Genomic DNA, 20,993 nt, shown 5'->3' on the forward strand with positions numbered 1-20,993 from the left:
GGCAGTGCCCTGGTGGGAACCTTGATTACCGGGGTATCTGGCAAATCTCTGAAAGAGAAAGGCAGAACCAAGTAAAGGTTCTTTCCCAAGGGTCGAGCCAACTCGGGACTTACGAAACTGGAGATCCGAATTGGGACAAAGTCCTTCTTCTTAGCACCAGAATTGCCCAAAAAACTGTGGTCAGCAAGACCCTCCGAGGCAAGAAGAATTCATATTCTGCCGAGGCAGGGGTGGAAGTTTGGTGTTTCGACCTGAATTAACTCCATCGAAGAAAAGAATCCATCAGGTCGAGAACTTCTCGAAGACAGGACCGCTGGTGGTCCCTGACATTCTCGGCCCTCGGAAACTGCAAGGGTTGCAAGTGATGAAGGTTATTCATTGGGGAGCCGGTCCTGTCCCGGGGTCCTCGCGCCCGACGAATCAGCGAAGTTCCCCGAGAACACGGGGCGATCGCATTTTGAAGAGGAAGACCCTCGCTGTTCCGATGCGTGAAACCCTGTACTTCTCCCTTGGAGGGAGACCTTGACAGATCCCATGAAACCCTTCTCAGCTACCTGGTTATAATACGAGAGAATCGGGGGACCGATACCCAAAGCACGCCAGGCAGCCGAACTCCGAAAGAAAATTTCGTCGGAGCTCTCTCTGTCTGTCTCGCTCCTCTCAGAACAACCGAAAGGAGAAGAGAACAGGTGAGGAGAAAAGAGTAGCCCTACCTGTCCTGCCAGAATGATAAGCAAGAGAGGCGGACCGTGAGCAATAATCAACCGAAGGAGATTACTGCCACACAGGGAAAGAAGAGCACCTATGCTGTGGCAAAGTGCTTTCCTGGGAAGAGCAAAAAGTTCACTCAAGTATAGACGAGAACCCGAATCGGAAATAACCGAGTAGGGCCGAGCTGAGCCAAGCCGATCACGAGAACGCGATCCAGCTGGTCGGTATGCGGCAGACTGGGAGGCAGAGCGGGCGGGGCGAGCGAAACGAGCCAAGCCAGTCTGGCAAGCCGAGTCAAGTCGAGCCGAGCCAGTCTGGCAAGCCGAGTCGAGTCGAGCCGAGCCAGTCTGGCAAGCCAAGTCGAGCCGAGCCAGAGCCAGACTCATAACTGGGCAGGCCAGACTCGTCTGCTGTGAACAATTGCTAGTTTCCCGAACTCTAAACTCCTTCGAGGCTGAGGCCGAGGCCGAGGCCCCTCGAGAAGAAGGTTCATAGGGGAATTCTGTGTCTGCTATCTTGCATGCTCGAACCCTAAAGTTCGAGACACAAGAACGAAGCCCGCCCGAGCAACTGAAGCAGCTGGCGGGCAGAATCGAGACACCTGGCATCGCGGTACACCGACACCTGGGTGTCCCGGCGACCAGACACCTGGGTGTCTCGGCAACCAGACACCTGGGTGTCCTGGCAACCAGACACCTGGGTGTCTACCTGGGCGTCCCGGCAACCAGACACCTGGGTTTCTACCTGGGCGTCCCGGCAACCAGACACCTGGGTGTCTCGGCACTTTCTCTCGTCCTATGCCTCTCGTAAGGAGAACGCTCGTGATTCATAGAATTCGAGCTACCCACGAGACTTCCGAAAATCAGGAGCGGCTGCTTTGTTACCTAATAGATTAAAAGAGCCAAGCACAGAACCAGTCTTAGATGCAGACTTCCAAGACTGGCAACGAGGGAATGGCCTCGAGAGGCCGTGTTGTCACGGCCCCAAACGCAAGATCCCACAGGAAAATGCGATCGGCCAACTTGTCTTCTGGAAGAGAGTCAGTCCCTTAGAAGTCCCGCAGGACTCCCAAAGTGAATCTCTTCCTTGCTTCTTCTGGTGTTCGAACCGAGAGGATCGAGACACCAGGCTGGGAACCCGACCAAGCACTGGCAAACACTCGGGAGCGCTATGGTGCTGGCAGGAAGAGGAACCGAGACACCTGGGTGCCTCGGCCCTTTCTCTCACACTGCTCCTGAACTGGGCCCAGGAAAATCTCTCCAGACCAGATCGGGATACTCGATATTCCATAGAATCTCGAGCACTGAAGCGGCTCGCGAATGAGCAGCGCAAGCAGCCCCCATCTTAAAGGCGGAACCTCTAAGACTCGGGAACGGGAACGCAAACTGAGGTCTCACGCGCCCGCCAAGCTTCCAAACACAAAACCCAGGGCTATGCGAATCGGTTCCCTAACCCGAAGGTCGGGAAGAGCCAACGAGACCCACTGCCTCCTCAGAAGGAGGCAGTCCCTAGATGTCCAAGGGCATCAAGGGGAAGAAGCAAGCATCCTTCCTTCCGGCCGATGGAGGTCTGTCCGATTCACGGGACCTCCAGGACCTCGGGAGAGGAAGGGAAGACGCAGCAGAAGACGAAATCGAAGATAAGATGAAGAAGACGGCGGCTACTTCCACAGGACAGCTTCCTTCATCTCCACTCCCACATCTTCTACAGGATGGTCAACACGAAACATCGTAACCTCCAGGGTAGTCCGGCAGGAACACAACGGACACAGCCAGGACACCACCACCAGGAGAAGCATGATCAGGACAGCCGATGCAGGAGCTACGGCAGCAGTTCGGAGGGCAGGAGCTACTGCAACGGCCAGGAACATCACCTCAACAGGACTACTTCCTAAATCTTCACGCCGACATCTTCTACAGGATGGCGGACATCGTAACCTCTGGAGCAGCTGGCAGGAACGCACGGAAGCGGACCCGGGCACGACCGCCAGAAGCAGCAGGAATGATCAGGACAGCCGATGCAGGAGCTACGGCAAAGGTTCGGAGAGCAGGAGCTATGCAACGGCCAGGAACGTCACTTCCACAAGGCGACTTCCTTCCCTTCACGCCCCACGTCTTCTACAGGATGGCAGCAGGCAGGAACACAACGGAAGTGGCCCCGGCACGACCACTAGGAGAAGAAGCGGGCACGATCAGGACATTCGATGCAGGAGCTACGTTGGCTGTTCGGAAGGCAGGAGCTAATGCAACAGACAGATTGTCATTGAAAGTCACCAGCATCGACAGGAGCGATCAGGGCGGCTGCAGCAGGAGACCAGAGAGCAGCCCGAGACTGTCGTAGAGTTGACACGAGCAAAACACAGGGAACAGCAGGAGCAGATAGACCACAGATACGCAGGAAGCATTGCAACAGCATACATGAAAACCAGCAATGACAGGTGATCGAACTACATCATGGGAACAGAGTCAGAGCGATCCCGACGTGGAAATATGTCATCTAATCAGGTATTGTGGTCGATCCCGAAGCAACACTGAATGAAAGTCGGGACTGCTTCATGCAAGATATTCTTGATATATGATATCCAGCCAACTACTGCTGTCTCTGCAATGCTCACTGTCAACCTGAAAGAAAAACAAATATGATTAGTAGAGGAGGCTCCTCCCGCTACAAGGGGAACAGCCCTACGCAGCGTTAGGAGGTACTCTAGACGAGGTTGGTCGCTCCCCTCCCCTCCCCGTGTCTTCACCCGACGAGCGAGCGAAGAGGGCGAAGGAGAGAGAAGGAAGAACCTACGGGAAGAGAAAAAAAGGACAGGGAAGGCCACCAAGGGTGCCGTGGAAGCGGAACTTATCGACGACGCCCGTAACCTCCCACTCAGCCCGCAAATCTCTAAGCGCAGGCGGCGAGAAACACTCAGCATAAGAAGGAAGAAATTAGTGATGCTTCTTACACACGGAGGCGGAAGCCCAAGAAGGGACTAATCTTACATCCCGATGGATGTAGGGGAAGTGAAGAAAAAACGTCCCAAACTAATCCCGAAAGTACAGGGGCGCCTCCAGTATTACGTAAAGGGCCGCTGGAGAGAAGCATTACCACTTGGCTACGCTTACTCCAGCTATGCCCTTGGCCGTCAAACCCAAGACACAGGCAGGGAACGCGATTTACACAAGGTTATCACAAATCGTGGGTTTGTATTACCAAATATCAAACACACGCAATATATAAACAAAAATACAGACAGATCCCACCGTAATAAGAGCTTAACGACAGTCAGCAGAGAGAACGAAAAATACGTCAGCAACGGCTGACGGCCGAAAGCAAACTGGAATGTTTACATCCGGGCAGGCGGGTATCCCCGCCTACCTGGAGGTAGTTACTGCCTAACCACCTTGTTCAAGAGTTTAACGGCCGTTTCCAGCCTACGCCTGAAAGTATCTCCTAATGTAAAGGACCGAGGGTTTGTATATTGTGTCGGAACAAATTTATGTTATGTAAAATATAGGTAATTCCTTTTTAGGTAAATAAATGGACTTAATGTCTACTTGTAATTTACCTTAGTATGTCTATTGGCAATTATTAAATAGTAATACAGTGAACCCCCCATATTTGCAGGGGATGTGTCCCACACCCCCCCCCCCGCAAATAGGTCAAATCCGCAAATGCTTAAAACCCCTCTAAAAACACTTGAACTGCCCATTTTGATAGCTTAAACCAAGAAAAACCCTGTAAAAATGCTTATACCTGAGTATTTTAATAGTTTTATCATAAAAAGTGCATTTATTCATGAAAATTATATGAAAATACAGTAATTAGTGAATATTTTTCAGTGAAAAATACTGCGAATGGGCGAATTTTCCGTGAATGATGGCTAGATATGTTCCACAGAGAAACCCGCGAATGCGTGAGTCCGCGAATGCGTGAGTCCGCGAACCATGAGAACGCGAATACGGGTGGTTTACTGTAATGTGCTGTTAAGGACATATAAATATATGTTAGTTAAGCCTTATGGGTAAATAAATAAATAATAAGTCATTTAAACACATTGCTTTATTTAGTACAGTAATGTTAAATAAATACGAGCTTCGCTTGTGTAGCAATGCTAAACGAATGGTTAACGTTATGCAGGTTGTTTTCATAGGATAAATTAGTTATGCAATTCTTAACTACCATTTAAGTAATGTCATTATATCCATTATTAGATAAGACAAAGTAATTATTGTTAAATAAATATCTATTCATAATGAAATGAGAGTAATATTTTTATTAACTGAAATATTCTAATCAATAATTCATAATACAGTATTCATAAATAAGAAATAAGTTAAAATTGCTTATGAAACAACATTGACCTTTACAACTAAGCTTTCAGCCTGGAGCAAAGTCAGTTGGATCGGGCAAATCCTTTACTTCATCAAGCAGGCTAATCCTGACTCAGTCCCAAGAGTTCATGATATTAGAGCTGTGGCCACCTCCATTAACTACTTCCATGACATGAATTTCACGGATCTTACCAAATACACTGGTTGGAAGTCACCCTTGGTTTTCAAACGTCACTATTTGAAATCCTTAGAAGCTCTTAAATTCTCAGCAGTCGCGGCAGGGAACGTTGTCCCTCCCTCTGGTACCCTTTCTGATTCCTAGTCAATTCTTCCTCCACTGCCTCAGTTATCCCCTTACAGTCATTTCAGTCAGGTGTGCCTTGACTTTCTCACCTGACCGTGTTATCTGTATATTTGTCTAATTGGCACATTTATGTTATAATGTTTTCAATTTTGTATAGTTACTTTAAGTATATTTTTTTATATTGTCATGTTAATTTTAAGCTCCCATCAGTTACATTTGTACATTATTTGTTATTATTGCTAGCAATTAAAATTTTTGTGGACCTTTGGTCTTCTGTTCCCCTTTACATTTTGTTATCTCTTGCAGTTTAAGAATGATATTTATTTCTCTGTTAATTTTTCACCGGCTGACATGGGACCCGATCCAGAAAAGGGATTTTGACAAAGGAAAATCTATTTCTGGAGAGGGGACCGTGTCACCCGTGACCCACCTCTGTCATGTGTCGTGTCCCCCCATAGTAAACATCATTCTGGTGGGGTGTTGCTTTCATGGAATGCAAGCTAGCGGTGATTTGTGTACTGTCCATGAGTGGTGCATGGGTTTGTAACGGCACCTCTCTGTGGGACTTTGACTTTGGGATCTCTATAGGATAAGGTTCCATGTTTTTATAGTTCACCCTTTTCCATACACGACTCCATCTAATGGAGCTCGCTCTGGGGGTAGTAACTCCAGCATTTCATTTAGCTTTCTCTGGTATCTAGCAACGGAATTACCTAGAAATAAGTGCTGAATGGACTTTTTCACCGGGTGACACGGTCCCCTCTCCAGAAATAGATTTTTCCTTTGTCAAAATCCCTTTAGGCCTAAATTTTAGACATATATATTGAGGCTTGTCTGGTGAATTTTGACTGCAATTTCGAAGCAGTTGGTAGTTGCTGAGTAATTCATTTAAATTGAAGTATTTTGTAATATTGATGATTAAGGATTTAAGATAAATAATTAAAATTTTCTTATATAATTTTCTGAATTAATCTTTATGAAGTAATAAATTTGACTCAGACAATTTTATATTTTAAGCAAGATATTTCGGTATTAATTCTGAACGCGGCAATTCTGCGTTCATGAATTGGTTTATGGTAAGCGTTTATCTAGCGGCTTAAAGGCGTTGTGAGTATTTTTACTTTTATCCTTTTGCGAAACCTTGTCTCTTAATATGAATAAGAGTTGTCTATTGGCAACCAAATTATCAATCTAGAAATTGAGTTTTTGTATTTCCTTGGTTAAGCTAAGAACAAGTGTTAATAACGACTCTGTGGTAAAAAATATCGAACAGATAGGAACTGTGTAGAAGCTCGTGGTCTGTAACAGATTCTAGGAGTACTGTAACTGTGAAATTTATAACTTGGCTCACAATTTTTAGATACGATTAGATCACAAAGTGAGATCAGATTGTTTGTGGTTAGCAGTACAAATTGAACATAGGTTCTATGACAAAGATAACGAGCCAGGGCCGGACGTGTATAATGAAAGGTGCCGTGTCCTCAATAATTATGTAAACAAGAGGCTAAGACTAGAATTTGGATTGGTCACCAATATAATTGACACCGGATTTCTGCTTTTAGTAGGTTATCATATAGATGAAGTACATATGACCCAATAGGGTGTTGTGCTGTGTTGGGAAAGTATCGTGGGAGCTATAAATATGTCTTGCAAAATAAATTAGGAGTAAATGTCCTTGCTTTACTCTATCTTCAGAATCCTAGTATCTTTTGTTTGAGGAGTCTAGATCCAACTCATAAATTTTTTTAGTAGACATGTTTAAAATTAGGTTCCCTGGTTAACAATTAGGGTTATTATTATTATAAATTAATTTCATGTAAAATCGCCCTAGGTAGGGTATGGGAAAATTTGTTTTAAATAGTAACTAATATTAAAATTTAGTAAAATGTCTTTTGTTGATATTTAAAATTTAAGGTTTGATTAAATTCAATAAACATGTTTACATATTGATGATCTATTGTAAATAATCTGCGGCTATAGGCTTTATTTCTATCAAAATATAAATTATTCAAGACGTCAGATTCTGAAGGCGAAATAGATCATAACCAGCTGATTAGGGAGTTGCGTAAAAAGAGGGTCATATTAAAAGGAGAATTACTCTGGGGTCATATTAAAAGGAAATTACTCTGCATCTCAAGAAATTGAAGCAGTGGGTTGATGCAGGTACCCTACTCCTTCGCTGTATAAAACTGAAGTTGAACATTCAGAACGAATTGGATGAAGTAAAGTCATTTGCTGAGCAAATAGACAAAATTTTAATTAAATACGAAAGTGTATTTATTGAGGCCATTTGCAATGCAGAAATTGATAGTCAGGCAGAATATGAAGTGGAAATCCACATAGAGCTACACTCATATGTAGAGTTAGCCTGTTCAAAGATCCAAGATACTAGTTCTGCAAATGTTACAGGTCAGCAGATGACTGAAGTTCTGAACAGGCTTAATAGTGAAGGAAAACCTCCTCCCCTGATCTGCGGCTCATTTTCAGATTCTGAAAAGGATAAGTTTGCTTTCTCGAATTTTATAAAGCAATTTCAGAATATAATAGGGTTGCGTAAGAATCTTTCAGATTCTATGAAATTTACTTATCTGTTAGGATATTTGAAGGATTACACATTAAAGGTGGTTAGCCACCTCACTATTTCTGATGCTAACTATCATCTTGCCTTAAAATTATTAGAAGAGGAGTTTTTAGACCTTCCCTTCATAAAAGATGACACTTCCAAATCATTGATAAAGACTTCTCCTGTAACAGATAAGGATCCTGAGTATAAGGCAGTCAAACTCTACTTGCGTGAAGTATGCTCTGTGATGCAAGAATTACAGAGGAATAGATTTGCTTACAGGTGGTTCTTCAGGACTTTTGCTTGTTAGCCATATTATTTTTAAGAAAAAGCCATTTATGGTTAAGAGTGAAATAATTCGTAAAGTTGGGGTAAATTATCCAACAGTTAATGAAGTGTTTGAATGCTATAATGAAGTCCTTCAGAGTCTTAAATTTAACTTCTATAAGGCAAGTAAACAGAATTTTATGGCAGAGCATTTTAGTAAACCACTGCCTGTCAAGACAAATAGCCGGTTAAACGCTAAAGAACCTTCAACTATGGCGTGGTCGGAATCTAAGGGTTCATTGTAGAATTTTAAAACCACTGGTAATAAAACGCAAAGTCTGTTTTGTAAGATTTGTGACATTGAAGGTCGTTCTTTGGGTAATTTTGTAAATTATCAGAAATACGAAGATTGCACATCAAGATTGCGACAACTATCAATGCGTATCTGTTGTGTTGGCTCTGGCCATGATGAAAATAGTTGCTATGGCAAGCAAGGGAAATTAGGTTTGCGTGTCATACCTCTAATCAGTGAACGCGTATTACGCCCTTATGCCCCTCTCTTAACCCTTAAACACCGACTGGACGTATTGTACATCGACTAAAATTGTCTGTCGGGTGCCAAGTGGACATACGGTATGTCGACTACAAAAAGTTTTTTTAAATATTCGCGGAAAAATACTTATAGGCGTAGTTTGTGAAAAATTTTAAATCACGCGCCTTGAGGGATGCTGGGAGTTCACGGATCACGCTGTTGTTTTGTTTAAAAGCATGATCCAGCTGCGCATGCGCAAATTTCTTTCTTCTCCCACTAGAAAGCATCAGCGACACATCTCAGAAATTCTTTCGTCACTTTGTCGTAATTTTTGCACAGTTTTATATTAGCCGTTACATAAAGCTTTATATATGAAAATGTGCACAGTTTCATGTAGAATACAACAAAAAACAACCCATGGTTGTAGCTTTTATAAGTTTTGAAATATTTTCATATAAATCACGATAAGTGCCAAAATTTAAATCTTCGGTCAAATTTGACTCAACCGACATGGTCGAAAAACGCAATTGTAAGCTAAAACTCTTACATTCTAGTAATATTCAATCATTTACCTTCATTTTGCAACAAATTGGAAGTCTCTAGCACAATATTTCGATTTATGGTGAATTTTTTAAAAAAACTTTTCCTTATGTCCGCTCACTCTGCCGAAAATTTCAGAAATTCTTTCGTCACTTTGTCGTAATTTTTGCACTGTTTTATATTAGCTGTTACACAAAGTTTTATATATGAAAATGTGCGCAATTTCATGTAAAATACAACAAAAAACAACCCATGTTTGTAGCTTTTATCAATTTTGAAATATTTTCATATAAATCATGATAAGTGCCAAAATTTAAACCTACGGTCAACTTTGACTCAACTGAAATGGTCAAAAAATGCAATTGTAAGCTAAGACTCTTACATTCTAGTAACATTCAATCATTTACCTTCATTTTGCAACAAATGGGAAGTCTCTAGCACAATATTTCGATTTATGGTGAATTTTTAAAAAACTTTTCCTTACCTCCATAAATATAACTGTAACTCTGCTGAAAATCTCAGAATTTCTTTAGTCACCTTGTCATAATTTTTGCACCATTTTCTATTAGGCGTTACATAAAGTGTTATACATTAAAATGTGTGCAATTTCATGTAGAATACAACAAAAAATAACTCATGGTTGTAGCTTTTATCAGTTTTGAAATATTTTCATATAAATCACGATAAATAGAAAAAATGCGACCTTCGGTCAACTTTAACTTGACTGAAATGGTTGAAAACTGCAATTGTAAGCTAAAACACTACAGTCTAGTAATATTCAATCAATTACCTTCATTTTGCAACAAACAGGAAGTCTCTAGCACAATATTTCGATTTATGGTGAATTTTTGAAAAAAACTTTTTTTTACGTCCGCACTTTACGAATTCATGCATCATTTTGTGATAATATTTTCTCTGTGTTGCTTTGATCGTTTTACAATTTGTTATATACCAAAATCATCGCAATTTAGTGTAAAATACAACGAAAAAAAATAACTCGTTAGCTTTAACCATTTTGCTCACAGCGCGATTTGTATACAATTATATATAAAAAATTTTTTTGTGCTGTCATATGTTTCAATATTTATATATGATAATATTTTTTTCATTTCTGATGGTTGCATACTAAACTTCAGGCAATGACAAAAAAAGGAGCCAAAAATGAACTGTTAATCTTAAAAACTAAGCGTGCTGTGATTTTTTAAAAAAAACTTTTTTTTTCCGCTTCAGCGCTAACTCCCGAACGCTGCCGGCATACAGCAGACACTTTTGTAAATAGAGGCTCGGTGTTTAAGGGTTAAATCCTCTATTACGAACACTAATGTGTGCCTTTGTTTTGCACAGAAGAGTTTTCACTTGTCGAAAGTCTTGCCTACCATAACCATATTGATGAAAAATTATAGAAAAATAAGGAAAGCCAGGTGCCTGCTTGACACAGGTAGCCAGCATTCATACATTTCAGGAGAAGGAGCCAAGGATTTGTGCAACAACGTTGATCATTTGTATTCATTAAAGAATGAAATTTGCACTTACGTTGGTCAGGAAACCAAAACTTTTAAGCAGACATCAACCGGAATTAAATTAGATAATCACTTAGTCTTTGTTCCTTTGCTGGTGGACAGAGCAGTAGACACAACTTTTGAGGTTCCGGGGATGAATGAATTCGTAAATAAATTTAAGAGCACTAAATATAAGTTTTTAGATGAGGCATTTAATGAGGATAGAGACCATGAAATAGTAAAGGTAGACATGCTCCTCGGCATTGATGTCATTCAACATATGTCTCTTTCTTGGGAGAAACAATTAGGAGGAACCTGTCTTGTCAGCAACTATAGACTAGCGCCTATAGGAAATGTAATGAGTTTCTTAAATAATAAGCAGAGGGAAATTTTAATGAAGAGACTGATGAAAGTTAAGGAAGATACCAGATTGAAGATGAAGACCATGGTCAGTCTTGTAATGGACCCTATGAAATCCTATTTCAGTCCTTTAGAGCAAATCTTGGAGGATAGTGAAGTTGATATTGGGTTAGAGTATTTATCTAGTCTGGAATCCATGGGGATTAAGAAAGACAATAAAGAGTTAGTTTCGATAGATAGAGAAACTCGTAAATAAGTTCTGTGATGGTATCGAGTTTAAAGAGGGTTTTTATAATGTGGAACTTCCATGATATCCTAGGAAGACAGATACTGTTCTTTCTAACTACTTTGTAACCTTGAAAGTGCTTGATCACACAGTGAGCCTTCTAAGAAAGAATGATTTGGCTGAAAAAATACCAGGATGTGTTTGATAAATATTTGGAAGATGGCATGATCGAGGCGATAGGTGTTAAGTGTAATAATTTTCCGATTATATTTGGACATCTCCAGGCCTGTAATCAAAACAAGAACAGGTAATTAACTGCTCTCTTAAAACTTACAGTGAGCTACCTTCACTTAATGAAGTTGCTTACACCGGTATTGATTTAATGAATTCCATTTTGAAGTTATTATTCTACTTCTGTACTAATAAATTAGTTATGCCTAGTGACATAAAACAAGCCTTCCTAATGATCAAGTTAAAAAAGGAAGAAGATAGAATGAGGTTTTGCTTTTTCTGGAAAAGGAATACAGTAATAAGCTTGTGTGTTACTGATATAAAAGTATTGTTTTCAGTTGCACTGCTTCTCCCTTTATCTTGAACTACATCATGAATTATTGTGTCGAAAGCTTTCCTGATGACAAATGTAAGAGTATTTTAGAAAATAATTTCTATACAGCTGCCCTGGCCAAGTCCTTCAGTTGAAGGAAATAGATCTCGTCCCTGTGAGGGATCTTTATACTTCTGAGAAGTTTCAAATAGTTTTTCCTATGCAGGGAACTCAGGCCCCTGAGTGGGTTGCAGTTCTCATCTTAAGGAGCCTAGCTGGTATGCCTTATGAGCTATTGAAAGGGTTGTCAGAGTTCTAACTCCAATATTTTTCTTTGCCTATCCTAGGTTCAGCAAAGAGAGTAGGCGAGCTTTAAGCCTTTAATGCTAAGCACTTGAGGGCAAGGGGATCTGTCACACTAGAGTTGGTCCCAGAATTCGTAAATGAGACTCAGAATCCGTAGGTCCCTAATGCCAGATTCGAGTGCTTTTCGATCCCCTCCTAAAGGACTTTGTAGGTATGGTTGGAACGAGACGCTACTTTATCCGGTTAGGGTGCTGTGGTAGTACCTCAAGAGAACTCATCATCTCAGGTCTGAGTGTTGAAGCCTCTTCATTATGCCGACTTGGCCAAGGAAGAGGTGTCCAAGAGCCATATCCTCTTTTGAGCTTCGTGAGACAGCAATGGATCTACTCTCTGTTTGATGAGGTAGACAGGAGTTTGGTTTGGGTGAGATCATGAAGTTAGGGGCATTGCCCCATCCCTTGCATTCTGGAAGAATCAGTCTGTTCAGCAAGTAATACGAGCAGGTATGTGGTCTCGCCAGACCACATTTACCTCCTATTATCTTCGGGACGTGGGCATGCCCACAAGTCTTTCGACACTTTTCCTTGGATCTTGTGGTGTTCGGTAAGCGGAAGAGATGTGTGAGAGACTGGTCTGCTCCTTGTCTCTTTAGACAGAGGGACAGGTAGTGAGCTGTCATGTGCTGAGCGGACAAGTTTATGAGTGACTACATGATGAGGGCATGCTACCCACCTTGTGTCGATGGTTTGGATGCATATACCCCGTTCCCTCTCTCTAGACAAGGGGAGGGAGGGATAGATAATAAAACAAACCTTTTTTTCAAAATATTGACACAACTCATTACTTAAAGCCCTGAAGTCTAAAAGTTGCAACATCCCATATGTCCAGCAAGCTAGAGGTGCGGGATTCCTTCCTCAGCTCTTCCAGACCTGGAAGGTATTTCTGGGTGGGTAGAACCGACCAGTTGGTTCAGAGATTTACTCACACTCCACCCTCCAATGGGCAAGTCTCCTATGCAAAGACCTAAGGTTTGTACTGTATTTGTTTAGGAACAAATAGCCCACCTCAGCCACCCCTCATTCTGATACCTGGGCTGAAAGGCAAAGTGGATTGCAGATTGATGAGTGAGTGGGCCTTCCCCCCCTACCGTCTCTGGTTAACAACCTTGTCCAAAAGTTTAACAGCCATTCCAGCTCATGTCTGCAAGCTAAATCCTATGTAAAGACTTTCAGGTTTGTATGTATGGAAAAATACAAATTACTTAAAAGTTTGCTATATTGAATCAGTGTAAATATTTAGCTGTTCACTAAAGGAATTTTAATTTTACAGGCAGTCCCCGGTTATTAGCGATCTGGTTTTAGGGCACTTGTCTAGCAACAACGATAACTGGATTTTCGGTGCCGATATGTGCTGATAACCAAGGATCGGCTCTATTATCGCCGATTTTCAGTTATTGGTGATTTTTGGTTATTGTCACGCCATCAGGAATGGAAACCCTGCCAATAACCGGGGACTGCCTGTACTACAAGGACTCCGTTTTTGTACTCGTGAGCCTCATACTATAAATCTTATTTGTTCTTACGTGATAGAAACTCATATATCCTTTAGTGTACAAGCTTGAACACCCGTAAACTTAACTAACAATGAGGTTAACCAGGGGGTGAGGGTTACCATGTTCTCCTCATGTCCACCATCCATTCTTCAGCTGCTGTCTGGTTTGGTGCTTCATTTTTCTCTGCCCCATGTGCTGCAAACTGTTTTTTGCCCTATGCATTTTATGTTATTTTGTATTCCTTTATTATCACTTCAGTGTCTTGTGACCCAGTTTTTATCTTATGTGGAGAACAGTGTCCTTTGGCCCAGTTTTTCTCTTTGTAGAGAACAGAGAGGCCCAACACTGTTGTGAAGGTGGTGAACAGCCATGTAACTGCTTCATGCCCTATACTGTGATAGACCCACATTTTGTATGTACAGTTGTAAAGGAAAGGAGTGCACACCAGCCCTTCCTTGTGATGAGTGCTTATTTTGCTCCTCACCCTGAATTACAGCAGGATGAAAGGGAAACTTAGGAAAGGTTCACGGGCTTCTCTAGGGGGCGGCCCTAAGCTGAAAGTGACACCTAGTCCTTCCAGAACTTTCTTACCCCCAGCTACCATCCCCCTCCATCCCTCTCAAGGCTCCTTTCCTTCTAGGAAGGATAAGTTATCAACTCACAAACCCATCCATCCCTAATTTGGTGATGATGAAGCTAAAACTTTGTCATCTTTTGAATACTTGCAGAAGATATGGCCTTGCCTTAACATTGTAGGTTTTCCTCTTCTTTCTGCCTTTTTAAACTCCTTGGCAGGAAAGAATGTAGACCAACAGATCACTGTCTCCTTTGCTACCATGTCTGAGACAAACGATTCCCCCCCCCCCATCTATGTCATTGAGAGTTACTATGCAGCTCACATGTTTTTTGGTTGATAAGAAATTTTGAGCAGTCCAGCCCTCCCTAGGAACAAGGGAAAAAGAGACTTGTGAGAGCTTTTTCAGAACCCATCACTTATTATTAACCAGGAAATGCTGCCAACCAACAGGACATTTCCTTGGTATTATCTTGGTTCTCCAAAATTTTTGTTTCCTATGAAGTTTCTTTTTTTGATAACATAGTTGCTGTGGAGTTCTCAAGGAGTTACCCCCCCATGGTGTGCCATTGCTCCATGGTGACTAGGCTAGTATCAAAGAAATATCTTTTAGCCTGGTCTTATAGCTGTGTATTGTGTCATAATGAAAACACTAAGACACATGATAGAGTATAATGGACTCAAAGATAAGGGGGCATTTTCCCTTATCTTCAGCGAAGCTGAACCCAGTTTTTCCTATTGTCAAAAACTGTGGGGAGTGACTATTGCACATGCACATCTGCCGTCTTGTTTACGACCGGGGTAGGCAAAAGACCAGCCTTATTATCCTCTACTAGTCAAAGTAATGCGCACGACAGTTCAGTGCTCCTCACAAGATCACTTTGATTTTAAATTTTTTCATCAGCAAGAATCATGGAATCATCTGAGCCTGAAAGTAAAGTGCGTATTTTTAAGATCCAGTTGAAAATTGGTAGTTTAAACTGTGGAACAAGTGTTTATTATGTGTACGGAAGCCAGAAACCGGACTTTGTTTTCTGAGCACATGGTCGGTGCTCTCTCACGATCTCTGTTATTTGCGAGAGGCCAAAAAATTTGAATTTTTGATCATTCTATTTAGAAGTTTTAGCTAAAGAAATGTTCCAAAGTTTATTATTAATCTGGATAATCTTTTCAGATAACAATACCTACAATAGGCTAGGTGGTAGCCTACATGAGATGGTAGCCTAATTTGTAAATAATTTACAGTATAGTAGATGTTGTCTGTAGCCTATAACCTAGGATTACACATCCTAAAGGTGATTTAAATAACCTGGATTAGGTAGTAACCTAAATTAAGGTAAGTAAGAACCTTTTAAGACATGTTCTTTTATGGTCCAAGGCAGCAGCCTAGTTTACACCAAGGACCCTAGAATTTGACAAACAGGCTACAGAATATTTCCCTTCATATAGCCTGCATACTTAAGCATGATCTAAAATAATCCAGGACTAGGCACTGTATCTTATATTAGGTTAAGTGATAAACTTTTACAAAACATCCCATTGTTGGACCAAATCATAACCCTAGACTATGTAATCTACAACTAGATGAAAATAGTAACCTGTGCCAGATGAGATGGTAGCCTAGTGTTAAGGCTACATACTAAGGCAATTGTGTTTTACGTAACCCATACCCTAACTGTGAATTAAATAATCCAGATTAGACAGTATCCTAGATTAGAGTAAGTGATAGCCTAGCTATAAGATTGTACATTATTGGATTACTATTTTATATGGTGGACCAAATAACCTAGGATTGGATACAAACAACAACTGGGGTTAGACAGAAATAATAGCCTAACTATAAGTTTACGTATTGGTAAGTTGCTGGTTTTATACAGCCTATACATTTAAGTGTGATCTATAAAAATCTGGATTAGGTAATACCCTATACTAGGCTAAGAAAGAACAAATAAGCCTAGGAGTACATATAAACAGTATTCTAGGATCAGTAACACTGGTAAAGTCTCATGTAGCCTATACCTTTACAAGCGATATAAACTTAGAACAGGCAATACTGTATCCTGCTGTTAATTTAGAAACAGCGTGGCTGAGTATCAGACAAAAGGGTAGTCTCGGCTACATAAAACAGAAAACCAGATTATAAAAGGATTAATTTTTGTATAGCTTATATCCTTAGGTTTTAAATAAACCTAGAAGAAGCAGCTTAGAGTATAGCGAGAACCCTCTAAAAAATCTTCTATGCTTTGATTAACATAGATTATACTAGAAGGATTAACCTAAGCCATATAAAACAGTAGCTTGGGTTAGTTAAACAAACTAGTTTATAGAAGATTAGTCTGAATGGCATGACAATTTAGAATTAAAATTTCACATAGCCATTGCAAAAGGACTAACAGTTTAAGTAATGTGGCCATATATGGTGTCAGAATTAACCCAAACCTCACGGAGCTTAAGTTAACGTAGATATTTTATAAAGGGTATTACATTTACACACTAGTAATCAAATTAATCTGTGAGATGTAATATGCTAACAATACAGGGATTTACAAGTGTCCCTTATTAAAAGCAACCTATACTGACTAGTTTCTAATAACAACTTGGTTTTTTCACAATAGAGCCACCATTATGCAGGACCCTCAGCTCAAGTGTTCCGTAGCAAATTGTTCAGTTCGCTTTTTGCCAGTATGTACAACCCATGCTACTTGCCATGAGCACAGTCCTTGTAAAAAACAAGACATCTGCATGGTTGCCAGATATGTGTGAAATTTGTAGTGTGCTCTTGGCAGCAAGTTTTAAGGACGAAACAGCTCATTTTAAGCTGTCACGATGGGTCCTAAGGTTCAGCAAGGGGGAGGAAGGGGGGGATTATATCTTTCCAGCAGAACTCTGCAGCAAATATTTAACCCCTTCTCAGAAGATCTATATTTGGGCCAAAACCCAGTAACATCAGTTCCTGGTACCTCCCAGGTTAACCCTGTGGAGGAAATGAGGAAGTTCCCCTTGGAGGTGATTTTCTTACAAATAAAGTTGACATTGCTACCAAAATAACCTTGCTGAACCCAGAAGGATCAGGGACACAACCTTCAGTTAACCGTGGGAGAAACTCTCCAGAAGGAATTCAATCCCCCATGCAGCTTTCAGAAGCTGAACAGCATCTTTCCCCCAAAAGGGATACAAGGATTCACTTAACCCCAATTGAAATGACTACATTTTCGGAGGGGTATAGTAACTCACCCAGGACCTCTGCATCCAGGGTAAACAGGCAGGGCAGTCACAGTTCAGCTGTGGATGCTCAGTCAGATTACACAAGCTCCCCCAAAAGGGAATCAACAGTTTGCAGTATTTGATCAGTTCTGTAAGGAAATTATGGGTAATATCAAAGATTCCCTTGCCACAGAATAGCAATATATAATGGACATGTTGCACGATTCTGAACAGGAAATTAAAGAAAGCAAGTCAGTGATGTACACTCCAAAGTGTAAAAGTACTGCATCCTGCAACCGAAAAGGGAGAGTGGAAACAAACTCTGACCAAACATGGTCTAAGATTAGAATACCAACTGGAACCAAAAAAATGGCCAGTTTGGACTACAAAGCTTCAGATAAAAGCATAACAGGGGCTCCAATATTCTCCCCTGATGATACCGATAATCCTTGGCGAGATGCTTCAATGTGTATTTTCTCTCCTGATGGTAAGTATCTAATTAATGAGACAAAAACCATGATTGGAGTTGTACATGCGTGGAGTTTAGAGACAGGGCAGTACTCCCTAATACAGAATGGCGTCTGATACCACCTTTGCCAGACATGGAGAAACCTCAAAAGGAAACAGTTCTCTTATGTGGGAATACAGCAGTGAAAGCTATAGATGACGCCCTTTACCAGGTCAACGGAAGGTGGATCTATACTCCCATTATGAATAAAACCCAACTTACAAGTACCTCCAGCCTTCTGTTCCTTCACCTTTAAAATAATTAACCATGTGAAGACAAACTTTCAGAATTATGTAGTAACTTGAAAACAGGAGCCAATGACAGAACTGAAACCAATCACCAGTCCTCCTGGTTTCGCAAAATTCTGCCAAGGAATGAGCAACACTTCAACTCCCTTTTGAAAGGAAAAAGCTCCCCCTGGATGTGGCTACTAAGCAATTTGGGACCCCTATGAGAAGAATCTTAGATGAGACAGCTTCGTCAGAATTCCATGCTAGGACTCTTCTGCTTAGTATCTTAACCTCTTCCACCTTGCCAGAAGTTGCCACCAAAAGCTTCTAGAAGATTCCAGGACACTTTTTGCTGTTGTGGCTAAAAGTCTTATGAGAACCCTATGAGAAGGACTCTACGACTTTTTAGACTGGCGCTTAAAAACGCGAATGGAAACATTGGAAGGCTCTAACAAGTCACTTCCCAATGTGACTGCTTTATTACAGTCTAATCCCTTCTGTAAGGACCTGTTTGAGGATTCTGTTTTAACTCACGTCAACGAGCAAGCTTGCCAACAAAACTGTAATGTACACTCTTCTGGGAAAAGGAGAATTCAGGAAGCAAAAAACCTGAAATTTCCCTTTACCCAATTTAAAAAAAGGCTCGCTTTGATCAAAAATCATATAAGCCTACAGTCACCTCCAAAAATTTTCCTCATAAACAGGTAGGTAGTCAGAAGGGACAACCCCCTTCAAAAGAACAGCAACAGCCACATCAGCAAGGACATCCTTTCACAAGGTCCAAAAACCATCTTACAAAGGAAAAGGAAAAGCAACGCCTGGATTGCTTATCGAGGGAAAAGGGGAATACCAGTAGGAATTGTTTGGTTGGGGGTTGGCTTCAAAGACACCACAGGGAATGAAAGTCTTCTCCTTGGGGACACAGCATTGTTCTCGACAGGCTGGGGTGGAAATGGTCTCCCCCCCCCCTTTAAAGGAGTTCTTTCAAGAACCAGACCCCTCTCTGGAAGATTACGTGCAGGAGGCCCTGTTAAAAGATGCCATAGGGAAAGTTGCATATATTCGCCACCAAGCACGTCTCTCCAGTGTTCCCAAAAAGGATTCCTCCAAATGAAGAGTGATCCTCAACCTATCAACATTGAACAAGTACACTGTTTGCCAAAAGTTTTGGATGACTACCGTTGCCCAAGTACGTTCAGTCATTCCAAACAGGACTTGGACAGTTTCTATAGATCTGAAAGACACATATTGGCACATCCCTATCACTGCTTCCTAGACAACTTTGTTAATCTGGGGGTCCACAAGAAAAGTTTGCTTGATAAGGTCAACAGACTCCAGTCAATAGGTTTTATAATAAATTGGAAAAAATCCCGCCTCACACCCAGCAGACGCTTTCGGTGGCTGGGCCTGTTGTCTCTCCCCATCAAAACTCAAAGCAAGATAAGGAAAAACCTCAAAAGGTTCCTAGCTCAGCCCATTTTCCAGATGGCAATTAGAATGCATGATGGGTCTGCTGCAGTTTGCATCAGTAATAGATCCAATACTCAGATTGCAGTTGAAAAACGTGAACAAATTTTGGCTACCACATGCAAGGAAAAAGATGCGAGACCAATCTCACCAAAAGAATCAGAAAGTTGGGGAGATAGTTTGGCTGTGGACCCGGAGAAGGAATCTCTGGCGAAACAGGTCACCCTGACTCCTCCATCCGTAAGAGTGATAAAACACACAGGTGCCTCATTGACAGGTTGGGGAGGACATTGGGAGGATCGTCAGGTGGCAGGGAGGTGGTCAGCTACTCTGAGGAAGTGTCATATCAATTTCCTGGAACTGATGGCTATCTTTCTAAAAAGCCTAACCTCCAGAAGAGACGCATATTCTGTTGGTTCTAGACAACACGACTGCAGTGTCCTGAATCAAGAGAGTGGGATCACGTTCACCTCCATTAAACATGGTAATGGTAGCCATCCTTCAGATGGCACAAGTAAAGAAGTGGCACCTGTCTGTAATTCACCTCACAGGGGGTCTCAGCGTAATAGCAGACTCTCTATCAAGGAAAATGGCAGCCTCAACAGAGTGGATGTTGGACAACCACTCTTTGCAAACAATAGCCAACATGCTTCCACAACTGGAAGTGGACCTGTTCGCCACATATGAGAATCACAGACTTCCAGTATATGCGTCTCCAAACTTTGAAAATCAAGCAATAGCAAGAGATGCCTTCCTACAAGACTGGAACAAGAGGAGGACAATTTATCTTTTCCCCCCATTGTCTCAGATTTCGAAGGTTTTGAGCAAACTCCTAACCTTCAGAGGAACAGCTTACTTAATAGCCCCAATTTGGTCAAACAGACATTGATTCCTATCACTTCAACAACAGGCGAAAAGATCAATTCCATTACCGTCCGCTGTTCTATCCCAGAAAGTAGGAGGAAAAATTGTTTATGGATCCTCCTTTCTGAGCCGAGACCTTCATGTATGGATTTTTTAAATATTACCTACCATGAAAACTACTCGCCCAACATTGCTAGGTACCTAGTGCAAAAGTTATGGACATCATCTATCCAGCAATACTGTACCAGTCTGTATGGAAGATATTGTTAGATTATATCCATACTGAGAGCCCAGTTGAGATTTCTATAGAAACACATAAATTTTCAGATGTATCTCTTTGAAGACGAGTCTTGTGGTTACAACAGTCATGGCATACAAGGCAGCATTACCGGAACCCTTGCATTATGGATTCGGGATTGGCAC

Source organism: Macrobrachium rosenbergii, chromosome 4 (genome assembly GCF_040412425.1).
Source record: "Macrobrachium rosenbergii isolate ZJJX-2024 chromosome 4, ASM4041242v1, whole genome shotgun sequence".
NCBI lineage: Eukaryota > Metazoa > Arthropoda > Malacostraca > Decapoda > Palaemonidae > Macrobrachium > Macrobrachium rosenbergii.